General features: G+C 38.4%; 1 protein-coding gene across 1 annotated transcript in view; it reads right to left on the bottom strand.

Annotated features, from left to right (window-relative positions):
• Positions 1-18,097, bottom strand: part of RRAS2 (RAS related 2) — a 42,353-nt gene that overhangs the window by 11,496 nt on the left and 12,760 nt on the right. The gene's annotated exons all lie outside the window — the stretch shown is intronic.

The raw sequence follows: 18,097 nt of genomic DNA, 5'->3' as shown, positions 1-18,097 counted from the left end.
GTAGTTCGGGGAAATAGAGAGGAACTCTAGCCGAAGCCCATGAGTGACCGTGCTGAACACCCAAGCATCTGAGGAAATCTCCACCCAGAAGAGAGCCAGGCAACCACCAATGGGTGGGGTCGGAGACCTATTTGCCCCGGCGACCACCTCCTCCTCGAAGGAGGGGCGCTTACTCTGTTGTTGGAAATGGGGCCTATCCTTGTTGTAACTTTTCTCGGGCTGCCTCTCCAATCTGGGGAAAGAGTACCTGCTTTGTTGAGCCTCCTGCTCCTGAGGGCGATACGAGGACTTGTGGTAGAATGGGGTAGACTTCTGCTCCACCTTTTTTGCCAAAATGGGCAGCACGTTCTTATTATTCTTGTCCTCCATGAGGAGCGGGTCAAGGACAGTTCCAAAGAGAGAGCCCCCTGTGTAGTCGGCTGACGCAAGCTGCCACTTTGACTTGTTGTCCGCTTGCCAACCCCGAAGCCAAAGAAGGTGACGAGAGGTAACGGATGACACCATTGCCCTGGAACTTCATGGCATTCAACATGGCATCAGCCAAAAACTGCACCACCACTACTAACTTGAGCCCTAGCCAAGGCTGTAGAGCACTGCCTGAAAGAGGTGCCCTCCCCAGGGGAGGGTGGGGGAGAAGGGGACCTTTGCACCTCCTCCATTTGCCCCATGGCAATATTCATGGACCACCAAGCGAAGCCTCCTCAATGCTCTCTCTTCTTCACTCTTCAGCTGCAGCAAGGCAAGAAAAAAGGGAAAAGTAAAAAGAACGCTGTCTTTTTACCTCCCAGGCAGCCCCAATGCCAGCGCTGAGCTCGGCGGGCTTCAGGGACTGCCGCTGAGGTTTCTCTTGGCTAGAAATGCTCACGTGCCGTTTCGCCGTTCCACAGCTCACTGCCTCAAAAAGACTTTGCGCTCTTCCCAGCGTCGCTGTGGATCTATTTCAGCTGCCAAAGCTCCCACAATCAATTTAGAGCGACGAGAGACCGTGGGGCTGGAAATCCGGATCGCTCAGGGACCAGAGCTGCCGCCACATGGCTGGCGCGGCTCCAAACGGCTCGCCGCAATGGCAACCGAGCCTTCCCAGCTTTTAGCAAGGCAAATAGTGTCCCTGGAGGTCAGAAATAGAATGCCCCAACCAGGCAACTTACTGGCAGAAGGAGAGAGTGATTCCTAAGGAATACAGGAGAGAAAAATAATAGGTCTGTTTTTTTGCCGGACTGAGATGCAACTGGAAGTAAAGGGTGGAGCATAGAGGCATGGCTTCAGCTTCATCCCAGTCTCATGGCCAATTGGGCATGTTAATACCATCCACTGGAGCCTCCTGTCCCTCGCTCCGGAAAATAACTGGATTCTGCTTTGAAATGTTATAAACTATAACCCATTCTCTATTTTAACAAACTGCAGTTTAATTCTGCAGCCAGTGATATGGGCTGGCAGTGTTTCCATTTTTAATAAATTAGTATAAATGAATGCCACACAACCTGAATCAATGTTATAGCAGTTGAATATAAAATACATAGATATTATTTTTCTTTTTACATGACAGACTATACTTAAAAAACAGATGGGCAGAAATGTTTAGACATGCTATACCCTCAGGAATGCTGGGGCAAGATTAGGATCAAGGGCAAGAGTAGGCTGCTGCATTTCTAAAAGAAAAATACAATTAGGACAGAAAATGGGTTAGCTTTAATTTTCATTCATTCATTAAATATGAATGTTTTGTGAAATATGGTTGTGCTTCTTCAAAATGCACTAACTTTCCTATTCTTTCTCATTAAAATTACAATCTGGTGGCAACTTTCCAAGGCTCTGGGACTATACTTCTGGGTGCTTTTCTGAGTCACTGAGGCCTCATATCATGTGTTTCTGCTAGATTTAGTAATATCTCAGAGTTTCTTACTCCCTTTTTGTTAGTTGCAATAATAAAAGTGTATGCAATTAAGCTGTTTATACTTTATTATTTACTAATACTCCATAAAATGCAAACATTTCCACGCAAAGTTTTGAACTCAGAATCAACCACAGATTCAGCATGCTTAAAGTCTTTTCCCCAGCTGTTTTAATTCAAAAGTTAAAATATTTGTTAAATAAAAGCCAGTATGATGGCCACCTACAATTTTCCATTCCACATTTTCAAAGAACCTACTCCAAGTTATTCCAAGAGAAAAACTTCAAAAGACAACCTGTTTCCTGCCTCGGATTCTTAACCTAGGTTTTAAAAAAGCAATCTGCAGCATGTTGCTTAGCTAGAGGGAACTAGAGGGAACACCATCACTTTCTGCCACCTATACATACTGAACAAGAAAAAATGGCCCCAAACAATGCATTGGTCTAGCACAGTGATGGCGAACATTTTTGGTGCCAAGTGCCCAAAGCGTGTGCCCCCCCCCAAATGTAATGCAAGCGCCCTCTGCGCATGCACCCGTGTGTCCTCCACATGTGCCCCACCCCCCAAACATATGCCTGCGTGTCCCCCAGATGCGCCCTGCCCACCACGCTTGTGCAGCAGAGACCTGGAGAGCAGTTGGCTGGCGGGAGGTGCATGCGCATGCATGGTGGAACTGGGCTGGGCAATGGCTGGCCCGCAGAGAAGGCTATGTGTGCCGCCTGTGGTACGCGTGCCATTGGTTCGCCATCACCGGTCTAACACAACAGTTGTTTTTATTTTTGGCTGCAGGTGTGAATGTCCTTTAGAGGCCAGCAAGACAAATGCAACTGTGGACTTGCCTCTAATGCACACTCAACCCCCTCCCAAAAAAAGCAAGTTTTGAATCATTTGAGGTAATAGCTGTACATATTTAAGAGGTTTATGCTACTCAATGACCACAGCACAGAGACCCATGGAAACAACTGCTATTAAAATGTGATCGGCTATCTTTTGAAATACTTGGAAAAATTCAATACTTCCCATCTCCAGCATGGAACACTACTTCTTCTGAACTAACTACTTCCACTATTCTGGAAGTATAATACAGATCCTGAAAAAGTGATGCAACAACCTAGAAACAAGCATTCCTGGTAAAAGTGGAGAAAAAAATGAACAAAAGTCATTTTTACAGCAATGTTAGTAAATGTCTCCTTGTATCAGGAACAGTCCTAGTGCATGACTCCATAAATAACAAATAAGGTCTAATGAGTCATTAAAATAAAATGATTTGACTAAACCCAGCAGAACAGATGTTGAATTAATCAGAGAATTAGCTTAGAAATTGAGTTATTACTCAGGGACTTTCCTAACTCTGACTAGTTGCCAAACAGCTCTTCACTCACCCCCACCCCCACCAAGCCATGTTCCAAAAAAAGCCCAGAAGAGAACAAAATACTTTTTTTTACTGTTCTTGATAATGTAACTGTTTTCCTCAACTCTCAAAATCTTATGCTTCTGCGCGTTTTCCCCTTGATGTAGCCTACCTAATCCTGCTAAATTTGAGTTTGTGGTTGTTTCTGTAAGTGTAGCAAAATTATTCTTGTTGACTTTTCTCCTTCTAGCCTATAGTAGGAAAAAAACGATTGGTTACAAGATGGATTCCCCCCCCCCCCTATTTTATTTCTTGGTAAAATGATTAGAAATGTTTCTATGGATTGGCTGTGCTAGTTGTTTCTGCATTTGTCCATCGCTTCTTGGCCTTTTGGCTAAGATCAAGTGTGTGTGTGCATTTGTCCAACAAACATCCTTCCATAGGTACTATATATAGTCAGCTGACATTTTTCAAAAAGGGAACATTACATATACATATACATACACATACACACACACACACACACACACATGCTTCCTTCCACTTGAATGGCCAGTGGGCTCCAAGTAAGCTTACAGTAGTGGCCAAAATTGTTGGAAACCTTTTGGTAAAAGTGTATTTTTGAGGTTTGATGGCTAATAACACCACTTTCTTTAGTAATGCCATAAAATTATATACCAATGAAAAGATAATTTAATCAAGAATGTAATGCAACAAAGTTTGTTCAATTATTTGTATTTTATGAAAAGTTATAGCCAAATATAGAGAGCAATAAAACCCAGTTAATAGAAGCAATCTTGGTTTCACATTATAACAGCTGCAGAACTAAAAGACTTGGTTCACTCCATGGGAAGATGTTGCAAGGCCATAATTCATGCTAAAGGTTACCCAACTAAGTATTAATTGACATGGTGATAATTTTTGTATATCTCATTTTTTCTACGTATTTCACTTTTCTTCTTTATAACTGCTATTCTAATAGAAAACCCTTCATAAAAGTTATTGCATTACATTCTTGATTAAATTATCTTTCCATTGATATATAGGTTTATGGTACTACTCCCAAAAAAGTGGTGTTATTAGCTGTCAAACCTCAGAAGTATTGTACGTTTTTTCCAAAAGGTTTACACAGTTTTGGCCGCTACTGTATACTTAATGTTTTCTATTAGATAACTTTTAGATAAATTCTTGATCTGTGCCTTTTTTTTAAACTTTAGCTTGAAAGTATTTTTAGGCCACACTTTCAATTCAAAAGAGAAAAGGTCCTTTGGAACATGATCACAGCATCTGTTGGCAACTTCTGAATTCAAACATATCTCTTCTGGGATTGGGGAGCAACTGCAGGAGCACCCCCACAGTCGGAGAAATATATGCAGCTGCTTTAAAGAGGTATTGACACTTGCTACATGACTACCCTACACTATTAAAGAACCTCTTTCCTGTCAAATCTGACTGTTGCAGAGCCTTGGGTTTAAATACAGGCTATTTTCTGTTCATTTTTGTACATCTAGTAATTTTGGATAGTAGTCAGTGGCACATTTAAATGTACAAAAGGAAAGACCACAATCTTCCCACAAGCACTGGTGAGAATAAGCCACAGTCATTGTTTTACAATAGTTTTTCCTTTCTTTAATTATTCTGAAAAAGAAGGTTTTATTTTAGTTTACAAATATGCCAGCTAGGTAATTCTTATAAACTGAAAGAATTTTATTTGGCATCTTTGAGGATATTTATTCTTGCATGTGACCAAAACAGGTCTATATTAAATCAAGTAGGAAATCTTTTCAAGGTCAAAAGTAAGAGTTAATATTTATTTTTTTGTGTTTGAGGGTAGAGATTCTCTTCGGATTTTACTTTGTATGGCAAGATTTTCCAAACAGCTGGAGCCATAATGGCAGAGAAGGCTCTTTTCTTGTATCACATCAGTCGAAATTTCTTGGCTGATGGGATCCACAGTAAGTCCCTTCTGGCCTTAATGAAGTAGAGCAGGCCAATTCTATTGGGAAAGACAATTCTGCAGATATTTCAATTATACCTCTAATTTAACAAAGTAGGACTATTATCATGTTTAAATTACAATTATCTTTACACTGTAATTATTCCTTGTACTAATCATACTACATCTTCCATGCAACATACGTCATTGTGCACTACATGCCAATAATAAAGATCTGGCTATCTTTCGATTCTGCAGGATATTCACACCAATGCATCTGGAAAAGAAGTGGGGGTGATATGACTATCATATGTTGAACCTACTAAAGTTTCTGAAAAGTTTTCAAAGCCAATTCTAAATACAACTACAATTAGTTCTGTTTAGACTATTAAATTTGTGTTTCTCTAGAAAAGGAAGCATCTGAGTAGCAGACCAAGGATTTATGGATTATTGTTGCCATTGGAAAATCTTGGGTTCATGGGTTCTACTGGACCACATGCCAGAACTTCAAAAGGATTGTAGTTGCAGCCTCAAACAAGCTGAATGCCTAATCTTAATTCAGCCTAATTAAATTATCATATTGCCTACAAAAACACTCAATTTACATCACTGGAAGTTTTTAAGAAAATGTGGATAACCATTTGTCTGAAGTCGTGTAGGGTTTCCTGCCTAAGCAGGAGTTGGACTAGAAGACCTCCAAGGTCCCTTCCAACTATTCTACTCTATTCTTATTAGAAGTGCATCTCCCTGAAACCCCAAGTCCAAGGTGAATCGGGCTAATATGGAACAGATTTTAACACTGGTGGACAAAATAGATTGAAATCCAGGCAGTGACAGTGTTTGTAAAGAGTTGAGAAACACTGAAAGAAAAATGCTTTGCTTCATTCTTTGCTAAGTTTCACTATTGGGGCATGACATCTCAAGCAGTGAAAAGGGCAAATTAAAAAGAAGTTTTTATAGCCTGATATTGCTTGTTGTACGTTTTCATTGAAGAAAATGGAGTGTCCATCATTCCCCTTGTACTGCAACACAAATAGTTATAACATTTATAACAACTTTAAACTATTTTGAGTTTTCCCCAGTCTAAACAATGACAGGGTGAAATTTCACTCTTCTAAACTTCATTCCTGATCTGGATTCCAAGTCAGGCCTTTGCAAGCCTTGTTAGGTTCTTACAATGTTCCAAATTCACAACGAAAGTAGAATGGATAATTTCTACAAACCTGTTTTTCACCCATATTTAATTATTTTCCACTATTTAAATAGAAGGCAATTTTGGTCCTCTCCATATATCTAAAAAAAAATCAGAAGGAGCATTTTTTCCAACAAACACATTTTATTGACACATATATGCCTTTGTGAGGTAAGTTCAGATCATCAGATGCTGCAGCTCATGAAATATTGTACTTTCTTAATAAAATGTGTTAGAAAATGGTGCTATAAGATTCCTCCTGATTTTTTTGCCACCACAGACCAGCATGACTCCTACAACAATATCCATGTATCCAAGTACATTTGTTCAAAGTGAGGATAGACTTAACACTTAACAAATGTGGCTTAATTTATTAAACCACTGTAATTAATTATTTTAAACCATGAAATTTTCATCTATAATTGGACTTCAACCTGAACTTAGCCCTTTTTTCAAGTTATAGCTTTATTTGAAGCCCATACCCCACATTTCATCTTGAGAGATTCCCAGAACAGTTCACATAACAACAAAAATCAGACATCCCTTGCTCCTCAGGTTTAGAATCTAGGTGCATGACCTCAAAATGAACTTGGCTGCTAATTTTATATTTTCAGGAATTGCTCATAGAAAGCCCACAGATTAAGGTTTTCATTTTGAAAAGGTTCTATAGCCCTTTCCCTAACAGCAATGGGGATCAGGGGCCTCCATTTAGAGAGCAACCTACTACTCCCTCCAGAACAATTCATTGCAGTACCACTGAAGAAGATGGCAAAGTAGAATACACCGCATACACTATTTTTTAAGCAAAAGGAGATGCTGCGTTTTGTTTTTCATCCCTGCAGTAGATAAGGGTAGCGAAGAAGAGATACTGATACTATATACTACTACTACAATGCAGTAACTGGATGAAAAGAGAGCCAAGGTGGCGCAGTGGTTAAATGCAGCACTGCAGGCTACTGCTAGATCAGCAGTTCGGCGGTTCAAATCTCACCGGCTCAGGGTTGACTCAGCCTTCCATCCTTCCGAGGTGGGTAAAATGAGGACCCAGATTGTTGGGGGCAATATGCTGACTCTCTGTAAACCGCTTAGAGAGGCCTGAAAGGCCTATGAAGCGGTATATAAGTCTACTGCTATTGCTATTGTTTAAAAGGCTGCATCAGCAGATTACCAGTGCAAAATAAAGTTGTGGTGACTAAAATCTATCTTTTGACATTTCTTAGAAGATGTCCTTTGTCAATATCAACCCACATTTCAGAAATGAAGATCTTTGAAAAGCAAACCCAAGTTGAAGTGGGAAATTAAATGTGACTACTCTTAGAGGTTAGAATGAAGCAATTAAAGGAATAGAGAAGTCTGATGCTTGGAATAGTGTTAAGACTATACACCACAGTGTCAAAACCAAGCATTTCTTTTTGGTACATAAAAAACAAAATTTGCTACAAAAACATGCTTATTAACACTGACGTGTCTTCTGGTTGCAACTGACAATTATAAAATTAACCAAACAGGCTCATGCCCTCTGGTTTTCACCTCAGTCCCAAGCCTGGTTTTAGCCCTTAAAAACAACTATCATATTAACTAAACTCTTGCTAATCACAAACCTAGCATTTTCTTGCAGAAGCCTATTAATTGACACAAAGAAATCAAATTAGGTATATGAATTCATCTTTCCAGTCTACAATGAACTATATTTTTCACTAACTTCCACATTCCCAAAGAAGCCTGTGAGATTTAGTCCAACATATTTGGATGCCTCAAGGTTTAAAAGATTGGCAACCTCAGGGAAAGTTGTATTTTTAGAGTTAGTAAACATCACAAGCTAGGGACGTGGTGGCTCAGTGGCTAAGATGCTGAGCTTGTCGATCAGAAAGGTCGGCAGCTCTAATCCCTAGCACTGTGTAACAGAGTGAGCTCCCGTTTCTTGTCTCAGCTTCTGCCAACCTAGCAGTTTGAAAGCATGTAAAAATGCAAGTAGAAAAATAGGAACCGCCTTTGGTGGGAAGGTAACAGTGTTCCGTGTGCCTTTGGTATTTAGTCATGCCGGCCACATGACCACGGAGAAGTCTTCAGACAGCGCTATCTCCTTGGCTTTGAAACGAAGATGAGCACCACCCCTTAGAGTCGAGAATGACTAGCGCATAAGTAGAAGAAGCAGCTTTACTTTAAACATCACAAGCTGGCTTTAATATTCAAAAGCCAGCTCAAAATCATAGGATTTCTAATTCTAAATGGTTTGTCAAAGCTGGCTTGCTGATTGTTGCTAATTTTAGTTTTGTATATAAAGGAAGACAAGGGAGAAGCCACCAAGATCAAGGAAATAATGTTGATCTACTGTAACAATTATGACTAGAGGTGTCTTAGTTCAATTTAACATCACTTGTGTTTTTAACTACTTCAAAAAAACTTCCAAATATGCTTGTAAATAGCAGTAAGCCTTACTTAACTTTGCTTTGATGTATTAAGTACCCTCTGAGCAGAAAACTGGAATGTAAACTGATATACGTAAAATAAACTGGGCTTTTGCTTTGTGTTCCCAGAAATATTCAAAGCTAGGAAAAACATTATCTATCAGTTTCTCCCATTTCTCTAACCAAATATAGAATAGACAAAACTAATTCTAGCTAATTAAGAGATGATAGAAGGTAGTAGAAGTATATGTTAGAAAAGTCACTTCTCATCACTGCTTAATTTGGGGGGGGGGAAGAGAATGGAGATTTAGTTTCTATTTAGAAAAGTTAATAGAGAACCAGATTAGGTAACATTTTTGAACTTGTCTCCTCAACTGGGGCCAAGTTAGATATAACATGTATGAAACGTACAATAACATTATCTTTGGATATTGAGTCTTTTACGCAGAAAAGAAAGAAAAATAAGTATGACTACTAAAGATAGCAAAATGTCATGGATTTCCACCTATCCAGGCAAAAAAGCTTTTAAAATTTTATTTATGATCATAGACCAGCACTAGGAAGAGCAAAGATACAGACTTATCTTCATCTTACATCCCTCTTAATCTAGATATCTAAGTTACAAGCATCTGTAACAGCACATGAGTTTGATAATGAGACTCCTATTAAAGACAGTGACTAGAAGCTTAATATATGTGTGTAATATATTTGGTATAGAGTAGTCTGGAGTCAATTATTTATATTATTTAGTTCAATCTACAAAGACACCTCCACTTTTTAATACAATGAAAACAAGAAGTACTGATTAATAAAATTTCTTATATCTTATCCTCCATTATAATATTCCCTACATAATCCCCAATTTTACAATAACATTTAAAATCCAATGATTGTTGTGTGTATGTGTGTGTGTGTGTGTATATGTATGTATGTATGTATGTGTATATATATATATATATATACATACATACATACATACACATACATACATACATACATATCATCAAAAACTCCCAAACAACTGAAAGTGGCTAACAATAATTTTAAAAGCAAGAAAAAAGCAAGAAAAAATAAATAAAACTTCCACCCAAGTGAAAGTTCAAGTCCCTGCCCAGCACCCATATGCCCATCATATGGTCCAATCAGGCACCGTCCCAACTGGAGATACCTCCCAGTCACATCATCACAGCTGCAGGGCAAGGTGTCCTTGACTCTCTGAGAAAGGAATGTTATTTTGACTATATATCTCCCATACTCCATATAAACCCCCCCCCCCCATTTTCCCACAGCATTAATTGTGGCAGGCCTGATAGCCCAATGCAAAAGATGGCTTCCAGGCCTGACACAGTCTTCAGGATCTTATGAAAGGAGACGAGGGCTGGGGGTCAATTCTAAAAGCAAAAAGAGAAAGATCAGGTCAGGTTGACACCACAAAAAGCTATTACTATGGGTTTTCAATGACGATAATGATGGTAGTGCTATCAAAAATACCTAATCAGAAGATCATAACTTACAAGCAGACACGGGGAGATAGATAACAAAATCCTGAGCCCTGAAAAGCTTTATTTATCAAAGCTATCTGCTAATGATGATAAATAACAGCCAGTGAAGTTTGTTATCTGGTTTCACAATACCAAAACTAGTCACCAATCCCAATATTATAAAGAATCTTCAAACCAGCCCTACATAAACAAATGATCTTTGTTTAGTGACCATAACCGAGACCCGCAACTCAATCCTTAAGCGAAATGGTCACTAGGTGAAACCAAAATTGCTAGAGCTTTTTCTCTGCTTTATAGTTCTGCAAAAGTTGCAAATGCAAGGACAGGTCACAAATCCTCCCCTCACTATGGAGAACAAGCATTATAGGGTCCTGGAGTCCAGCCTGCAAGGACAAAGCAGAATTGGGGCATTTCCACAGATCAATCACCAAGTTGAGGACTACCTGAAATGATTTAGGTCTGGGCCTTTTTCATGGCCCAGTCGATTTAGATACTTAAGATTATATTCCCCTCAACCCCCCGTCAGCATGGCCACAAGAGTTGGATTCCAATACATCTGGAAGTCCACACATACACAAATTATTTAATTTGATTTATATCTGGGAAAGGGGACAAAGCTGGAGTAAAAGAACCATCATTCTCATCTCTTTATTTTATAAATCAACATTTAAAATGTCGCTTTTCTTCTACTTACAAGGCTATAGATAAAATAAACATGTCATTTTTGAAACTTTTGCTCAACAATTTGAAGCGCTTTTCTTTCAATACTGTAATTAATTTCAGTCGTACCACGGTTAGCCTCAATGGAATTTCAGGAATGCCAGTCCAAAGGAGAGTCTATTCTGAGGGGCAGCTGGGAACCACATTTTTTAAATAATTGGGTAGGCATAAAGTTAGACTGATGAGAAGGAAAGTTAAGAAATATAATGTTACTAATAGCTAAATTTGGAGAAGACATCTGCTCTTACTCCATTTTCCCCCCCAGGCACTTATCTTTTCTATCTTCATTTCTCTATCTCCTCTTTTGTCATTCCTTCAATTTTTGTCATTTTCAAATCCCTCCCTTCCCCATGATCTCATTTCTGATCATTAATTCTGATAGTGCTGTTGCCAAAAGTCTCCATTTGTCAGCACAACTCTGGGAGGAAGGGTGGTGGAAGAACACAGATAATATTGGTCAATCTGGGCAGTATGAAGCATAAGTTTATTTTGCAGGGCTCACAAGTAACTTAATTAAAATATATATTTAGCCACCATTTGCTAAGTATGTTTTTTAACTAAAAAAACAAATTGGAGAATAATTTTTGGAACAAATAATGATTTTCGGTAGAAACCAAGATTTTTTTTTCTGACTAAAAAATTTATATATTAATAGACAAAATGAAAGAAGCGTTAACCAAGGGAAGATGTTTAAAGGAATTATATAAGGAACTTGCAAAGTTTCTATGTCCCTCGTTAAAGTTTAAAAAATGTATATGTGATGGTCATGTAACTAAACTTCAAAGATATTGGAAGGATATACATCAAAACATTCAGAAAAAAATTAAACATAAAATTTGAAAAAAAAATAAATTCCAAAAAGATTTTTGTTTTATGCTACATACAGGATAAGAACAAATTTTATAAAATATTGAAGAATATCCAGCAACAGCAAAACTATATCCATAACAGGAGTTTAAGTAAATTTGACCAGATGGCTCACTTATATACAAGACATTACATAGCAAGGTGAACTAGACATTTAGAATACATTTTTAGGAAAATAGTGAAGAGATTAATTAGAAATACAAAATGAAATTATTTTAGTAGCAACAGTGTAAGCAATAAACATTCAATATTTAATGTTCAAGCCTAGCATAAATTCTTAGTACCTAACAGGATAATGGTAGGGGGATGAGAAGGGGAAAATGTATCTCAAAAACATGCAAAAATTGTACTTTTTTGTTTTGATACTTGAATGTCTATTTCACAATTTCTGGTTAAACTAAGGCAGAAATTATAAACAAAACCAAAAACACAAAAAACAGCTATGTAGTGTAGATTATTGTCTCCTTTTCTTAAAAGCAGCTAATCTGTTGGCAAATGAAAATGCTTTCAGAAACGGACATGCATGAACAATTTTATCCTTTTTATCCTAAAGCTCATATGTTTGAAATTAAGTTTTGGGATTTTTTTGGCATAATTTCATCTTCCCAGAGGAATTAGTCAGCTATTTTAAGGAATGGATTTTCTCCAAAATCTAGATAAAGTGTTTCCTTTTAAATCCAAGGCACTTATTTAACAAAACATTATCTCCACATAAATGAAATTAGAACCAATATACTCTGTCTGGAATTAGACTTTCAGACTAATTCTCATAACACATATTATCCATCAACAGCATTCATTTAGCACTACGAACATTAGAAGTAATTAACATTATACACAGGACATTCAGAGCTGGAAGTCTCTGAATGGTAAACTGGATAGCCCATGGTTGAATGCCGTTAAGATACCCTGAAATCCTAATTTCTTTCTTTTCCAATAAACAAAGCAAAGACATTTGTTTAGCTTTTATTCCCAAAAATATGGAAAATAAGGTATTCAAGTATTCACTGATTTTTAAGCCTTATAAATGTAGGGTGTATTACCATCATTAATTTTGAAATTATAAAAGCTTTTCTAGATAAATATTGCTGCTCTGCTTGTTAGATGCTGTTTTAAAATGGTTCAGTATTTGATTTACAGAGGAAAGGCAAAGAGGGAAAGGGAGGCAAAAATTTAGTTCTGGATCTTGGATGATTCCAATTGTTTCCATATTCTAACAACCCAGCATGAAATATTTCTATTAGGCGATGTCTTCATTCTAAGAATTTTGTATCATCAGGCAACCCGCCCCCCTCTGAAAGAATGGATGCTTTGGGCAGAAGTCCCAGATTCCACATTATTCACCATTCAATAAAGACATGTAGCCTCGTCCAAAAAAAGTTAGACAATGGGAGGAACTCTGCTGAATCAGGCCCCAGACCTACAAAACTTTAGACCTTGTTTCCCACAATGACCAACCAGATATCTATGGCAAATGTGCCAGCAATTATCTTATTTTGATTCCCAGCCACTAGTAGTACTAAGCACATTGCCTCAGATAAAATAAAATTGCATTTCACACCTGCTAATGTTTACTATTTTAACATTCTTCCACCTGTGGTTTTTATTTTATTATTTATTTATCCTATTTATACAGTTGCACACTAGATTCTATCTGGAGCAGTGGCACCCTATCTAATACCAAGTATGGTGTGTTTCTAGAACTGTAAGTTCCCCAAAACTCAAAACTATTCAGTCTTGCCAGGGTTCACCTAAAGCCTTTTGTTCCCCTTCTAGAGCCTCCAGGCACCAGGATAAGACATTCACAATAATGCTTAATTTGTCAGGTATTAAAAGCTGCAGAATCTCTCTCTCTCTCTCTGTCTCACACACACACACACACACACACACACACACACACTCACACTCACACACACACCATCCTGCCTTTGTCAGAGATCATCCAAAAGTACAACCAATGCCATTTCCTTCCTTTGAAGCTATTGAATCCTCTTCTCAATATACCTTCCATCAAACCATCAAAAGGGTATATCAGATTCTGGACAAAAATTATCCAGTATAGTGTCTGTGGGGGTGTCTAGAGGGAGCTTCTTGAGGAGGTGGTGAATCAATGCCTCCTTAAGAGAGGAAGGAATAGGGCGTTGGTACTTACCTGATACGCCTCTTCTCATAGTGGGGGAGGAATATCCAGGATGGGTTGACCTTGTCCTCTCATTGATTGGGCTGAGTCAGATCAGCTCTTTGGGCCATGCCCTGGTCACCAGGTACCACCCAGTTATTGGCGTAGAACCTTATCCGACTCGCTGTGTCATCCACTCCAGACTTTATCTTAGTTTCAACCTTTATTTATTTCTTCAACAGAGTAGCTCAACCATCAAACATAACACTCAGGTTACATAACCATATCAGGGAGGGGCTGGATACTCCTTCCCCACTATGAAAAGAGGCGTATCAGGTAAGTACCAACGCCCTTTATCCATAGTCAGGGGGGGAGTATCCAGGATGGGACATACCAAAGCTTACATGTCCCTAGGGAGGGTTACCCATGTTAAGAGCTCGCACAAACCTTATGCCTGGCGAGGCATCACCTCCACCCTGTACACAGCCTGCAACACCCTATGCTCGAATGAAGCCTGCGCAGAGGCAAAGGAGTCCAGTTTGTAGTTCCTCACAAATGGTGAGGGGGAAGACCACATAGCTGCCCTACAGATCTCAAGTCAATGAGGCCTGGGTGGCCCAGGCTGTTGAGGTGGCCGTGCTTCAGGTGAAATGCGCTGTAATAAGAGCTTGGTGTTTGCAGACTTTGTGCTTGGTAGGCGGTAACAATACAGGTTCATAACCACCTCCCTATGGTGGTGGATGTCACCTTGTTCCCCAGGGATCCCGTCTGGAAAGAGACAAACAGGGCTTCAGACTTCCTGTTCGGCCAGGTTCTCCTGAGGTAAATCTAGTTGCAATGCAGTAGAGCACAATGGCAAATATATCTACAAGGTCTATAACTAAAAAGAAATAACATTAGATCTTTGAGCACTAATAAGAATAAGAAACTTGCTTTTTCAAAAACATGAATTTGGGGAACATCAAGGTCATGGGTGAGAAAAGGAACTTGGAGTGGGACAATTCTGAAGAAAGGAAAGGCAATCCACTTCCATACTATTGCAAACAAATCTACTTGATGTATCCATAAAGTCACCAGGAGTTAATCTTTAACTCAAGGTTGCACGAGAAAACATGTACCATAAAATCAAAATAAGATTCAGATCATTTAAATACAAATAAATAAGAATATACATGCATAGGTACACACACACAGACACACACACACACACACTGCAGGGGGTTTCCAGAAAGGTGCTTCCCCTTGATATCTTTCATCCCAACTAATTTCCATTTCTTGTTCTTTGCATAACAGTTGTTCTCAGGTTACAAATAAATCGCCTGACAGTGAAAACAATGAAGCAATGTTAGCTATCTAAATGGGAAAGAAAAGCAGACCAAATAACAGTTGTTCTCAGCAGGATTCTAGGTTTTGAATTCCATGCTCATAAAGCTTCCATGTTCACAACAGTAAATGAAGGATAACCTGCATATTTAAAAGGTACACATCAAAAACTCTAAATTTGGAGCTTATTTGGAACAAATAAGAATCATCTGATAACAAACATTGATTTCCATCTCTTATAATTACATACCGTATTTTTTGGAGTAGAAGACTCACTGGAGCATAAGACACACCTTAGTTTATGGGGAGGAAAATAAAATTCTGCCTACTAGGTATTCATCTGGATAGCATCCTTAGTCTGGTCAGCTTCAGCACTTAAGTTTGCTGGTTTTGAGCAAGCGGACACACGCTTTTTATCCCCTGGTTGGGGATAAAAAACAGCTTCTAACAGCTGATCATTGGAGACAGAAGAAATGAGAAAAGCAGGAGAAGCCCAAACGCTTCACTCACTAGCACCTCATTAGGGGTGAAAAAAAAGCTTCGAAAAAGCTACATTCAGAGTATAAGACCCCCCCCCCAATTTTTAGCCTCTTTTAGGGGGAGGACAGTGGGTCTTATACTCTGAAAAATATGGGAAATCTTTTCAATCATTCATTCCCGGTCATAGGAAACAGTAATTCCATCAATTAAAACACCCTGAAATTTAATTCCTGGTGACTACATCCATTATGGAAGTCAATATCACTATCAAGCTTGGTTTTAACTTCCCCATCTATCTAACAGTCATGGAATTCCCAGGGAGTTCTCCACACAAGTACTAACCAAGATGAAGCCTACTTAGTTTCTCAGATCAGCCAGAGCTTGTGAGATCAGCTAACATCAGCTAGATAATGTCAATAAGTGTAATAAACATGGTTTCGTACATCTAGCCATATACAGAGATAAATACATTTATTCATAAAATAGGATCCAATGACAGAATGAGCTTTGCTAATGAGAGTCAAGACTTTTTTTCCTAAACCTTATGCTATATTGATTAATGTTTGATATGGGTTTGCAATAGATTCACTCAATGCCCAGATTGTAAGGATGGAGCAACATAATTCAGAATAGAATTCAGAATTAAATCCACCGTGAATTTGAAGCATTCTGTTCTGAACTACCAAAAAGTTTCAATGTTGTGAGTATGAAGACTGAGGAAAAAGGTTAATTCTACCATTTATTTTAAGCAATAGTGAGGCAGCCTTGTATCCTAAATACTAGTTTGATATCATTTATAAAAGTACATTTCCACACAAATTATTTTATGGAAAAGACCACTGTGTTACTCGTTTATACTTCTGACAATCAGCTCCATTGCATTCAGAAGAGGCATCCCCATTCCTTGAGAGAATACGCTTCATCCCAACATAAAAATGTAACTGTCATATGAATTCTACCCCACTCTCATAAAAATGGAGCAGTTACTGATATTCGTAATTTTCCCCAAACACTATTTACTTATTCCCATTTCAGATCCAACCATTAAAACATTCCTGGAGCTCCAAATCAGGCTTCCGAGTTGGAGAAAGTGACTATTTAAAACAGAGTATTTGTTTTGTAAGTTCCATAGCAATAGCAATAGCAGTTAGACTTATATACCGCTTCATAAGGCTTTCGGCCCTCTCTAACCGGTTTACAGAGTCAGCATATATTGCCCCCACAGTCTGGGTCCTCATTTTACCCACCTCGGAAGGATGGAAGGCTGAGTCAACCTTGAGCCGGTGAGATTTGAACCGCCGAACTGCAGATAGCAGTCAGCTGATGTGGTTGCAGTACTGCACTCTAACCACAGCGCCACCTCGGCTCTTCCATCACCAGTGGAACTAATCTAATCGTATTTTGATTTGGAAGGTACTAACATGATTTAGAGTAAAATAAATGGAGGGGAGGGAAGTGGGGGAAAGAGGAAAATGTTAATAATGAAAGTAAAGGAGAAAGGAGCAGACCTGAGATATCAGCGGCTTGTATGTTTGAATCAATTTCTTGGTTAGCTAAGTGTCTCCACAGAGGAGCCTCCTAACTGGCTATATGTAAGTTGAAACTAGAACTTAAACTATTTTATTAAAAGCAACTTTAAAGCACACAAGAAAAAAACAGTATGTGAAATGTAGCTCTTCCCAATTACATTTTTAGCATCTTTACTTTCTATATAAGTGTTTGAGGTTGCTTTTTTTTTAAATAAAAGGATATGCAGGATGTGTAGGCAGTATTTCTGTCAAGACTTCTGGTAAGCTACAATTTGAGTTGTTAAACCACTTTCTTTTTATTTGCAAAATAAAAGCTTTTTTGCCTTTTTTGGCAAATAAAAATAATTCACTAAATTGCAATTATGTGCATTGGAGCATTACATTAGTTTCTGAACTCCAGAGGAAGGTTTTAAGGAGACAATACATCTCACTCCTATTTTGCTGGTTGATTTTTAAAGAAGAAAGACAAGATACTTCATAAAATAAGCTTAGCTCATATACTCCAGTTATTCATTTTATTCAAGAGTCTTATGCTGTCACAAATGATCCTTGAATTAGAAAGTACCAAGGACCCCCTATTCACAAAGCTTGCATTTATGTCCTTAGAGAAGCTTACATGGAAGCTTTCTGCATTGTTTGGCAAGAAGCAACGTCTGCAAATTACTTTCACTTGTTTTTACATGTTAGTGATAATAATGACACTAATAGTATCAAAGGATCATAAATGATACTAATATTGTCAAAGGATTTGATAGTAATCCTGCGTAACCCTGCCACAT

The sequence above is a fragment of the Thamnophis elegans genome, chromosome 1, assembly GCF_009769535.1.
Source record: "Thamnophis elegans isolate rThaEle1 chromosome 1, rThaEle1.pri, whole genome shotgun sequence".
Lineage (NCBI taxonomy): Eukaryota > Metazoa > Chordata > Lepidosauria > Squamata > Colubridae > Thamnophis > Thamnophis elegans.
This window is presented reverse-complemented; position numbering and strand designations above follow the sequence as displayed.